We start from the raw sequence: 2,500 nt of genomic DNA, 5'->3' as shown, positions 1-2,500 counted from the left end.
ACGCTGCACCTTAACCTAACTTACGCTGCACCTTAACCTAACTTACGCTGCACCTTAACCTAACTTACACTGCACCTTAACTGTCACATGTAACGTCACAGGAATGTAGCTTTGCCTAACAGCAACCCTCTGAACATAGTTCACTGCTTGGATCCTCTGGTGTCATGTGTATTTCTTGATGCCATGGTGCGTACCCTCACATAAAGGTCTTTCGAGTGTTGCGTACTTTCTACACAGTCCCGCTAACCACTGGAAGGGTGTACCGCTACAGAACGAATATCGCCCTCCCCTCCTGCCCTTCCAAGCTGGTCGGTCAGGCGTTTGTTTGTGAAATGAGCCTTGCAGCTGTTCAGTTGCATTCGGTTGTCGATGCAGTCAGTGTACGTTGTGGTACGGCCTGTGTGGACTGTCCGCTGATGTACGCGTAACCCACACTGATCATCCGTCGTTACGTACTGAGTGACATAATGTGGCACATGCTTGACCGTACACCGGCTGCGCCCTACAATGGCGAATCATAAGGGCCATATGTTGTGCACGATGCTACTTGTCTCGTCTCCCCATTACAGCGAGATTGCACTGTTGTACGCCGTACAGACATGTGGTAGGTAGGTACGGACGAAAGTATTGCATGTTGGCCCCCCCCCCCCTCCTCCCTCTGCCGGGAATCAGCGTGAGCCGTCTGTTGATGTAGCGACGAGGGTTTTCCTATTTAATCGTATTGCCCCACACAACATGATAGCACGGTGGACCGCGTTCCACATCTGCGACATGCTACAGAGGCCGGTTGACAGTCGACCGCGCAAGGGACATTGCACACGTGCGCGGACCATCTTCCACGTGTTCTCTCGTGTACATGCCGCAGTGTGTATGTGGGCTGATGTAGCGTGTCGTGACACATAACATGCAGGCATGCCAGAATCGTAGATTTCGCAAATGTAGATTGACGTATACGTTTGCTGCCAAAGATCCGCAAATGAACTGGAAATCAGTTGTTGAGCGGTTGTTCGCGCTGCAGGTGCATCGGTGATAGCGACGATCGGTACATCTATGAACCGGTTGTTTCGGCGGTACCCGCCATGCCCCCGAACCTGAGTTGGCCATGTGGGTATGAAGCGATACGAGGCTGTGGCTTGGCGGGACAGTCCCCGGCCGGTGAGGGGGGGCCGCCCGGCGTGCTGGCCGCGCGCTGCGTGAGCGCACGCACTACAGCCGGCTGGTGGGGGGCGCCCAGTGGCAGGAGCGCCGGCCGACGGGCCCGGCTGGCGTCCCAGCTATGCGCCGGCGCACCCTGCGCGCGGCGCCAGGCGGCCAAAGTGGGTTCTGCCGAGCCCGGTGCGAAGCGCGGTGGACATCTGCAGTGTGCTGGTCCGATTGCGGACTGTGTGCGTTGAGGATGCGCCGCCGCCCGGCACTCGGCGTCGCGACGCCGTCTGCTGCTCGGTCGCCCCCAGCGGTTCTCGCAGGTGGTTTGTATCGCAGCTCTGCGGACGTGTTGGCGCGTGCGCTGTGCTGGGAGAGTTCGCTTCTGCACCCAAGTGGGGCTTTGCCCTTCTGTGGCGCTGGCGTTGGAGCTGCCGGTCACCGTAGGTGGCGCGTGTTGTTTCCCTCCGGCAATGCCACGACAGCACGCTCCCGGGCCTCTGTCGGCAGCGGCAAGCTCAGTTGGGAGCACGGGTGTTCGCACTGAAAGCGTCTACTCGCCCATCTCCGGGCGATTGCGCCTCTCTCGAACCCGACCAAGTACTTAGGACGGCGCTGCGCGCCGCCGGGACCTGAGAGGGTTTCGAGGTGTATCGTGCAGGGGAGCTCAGCCTCCTCCTGTTTGCAGAATAATTGAGCGGACGCTTGCGTGTTCGCGCGGGCCCTCGGGACACACTCCCGGGCGGCCGGCTGCTCAGCTCTCGTTGACGCAGCTCCCTGGTTGATCCTGCCAGTAGTCATATGCTTGTCTCAAAGATTAAGCCATGCATGTCTCAGTACAAGCCGCATTAAGGTGAAACCGCGAATGGCTCATTAAATCAGTTATGGTTCCTTAGATCGTACCCACGTTACTTGGATAACTGTGGTAATTCTAGAGCTAATACATGCAAACAGAGTCCCGACCAGAGATGGAAGGGACGCTTTTATTAGATCAAAACCAATCGGATTGGCTCGTCTGGTCCGTTTGCCTTGGTGACTCTGAATAACTTTGGGCTGATCGCACGGTCCTCGTACCGGCGACGCATCTTTCAAATGTCTGCCTTATCAACTGTCGATGGTAGGTTCTGCGCCTACCATGGTTGTAACGGGTAACGGGGAATCAGGGTTCGATTCCGGAGAGGGAGCCTGAGAAACGGCTACCACATCCAAGGAAGGCAGCAGGCGCGCAAATTACCCACTCCCGGCACGGGGAGGTAGTGACGAAAAATAACGATACGGGACTCATCCGAGGCCCCGTAATCGGAATGAGTACACTTTAAATCCTTTAACGAGTATCTATTGGAGGGCAAGTCTGGTG

The 2,500-nt window shown here is 57.0% G+C and overlaps 1 non-coding gene across 1 annotated transcript in view; it reads left to right on the top strand.

Moving 5' to 3' along the window:
• Window positions 1-1,917: 1,917 nt before the first annotated feature.
• LOC126319009 (small subunit ribosomal RNA) overlaps window positions 1,918-2,500 on the top strand; it is a 1,893-nt gene continuing 1,310 nt past the window's right edge. Inside the window, exon 1 of the ribosomal RNA XR_007557700.1 lies at window positions 1,918-2,500. This exon is cut by the window's right edge and continues 1,310 nt beyond it. This is a non-coding gene — a ribosomal RNA (small subunit ribosomal RNA).

The sequence above is a fragment of the Schistocerca gregaria genome, unplaced genomic scaffold (assembly GCF_023897955.1).
Source record: "Schistocerca gregaria isolate iqSchGreg1 unplaced genomic scaffold, iqSchGreg1.2 ptg000685l, whole genome shotgun sequence".
Lineage (NCBI taxonomy): Eukaryota > Metazoa > Arthropoda > Insecta > Orthoptera > Acrididae > Schistocerca > Schistocerca gregaria.
This window is presented reverse-complemented; position numbering and strand designations above follow the sequence as displayed.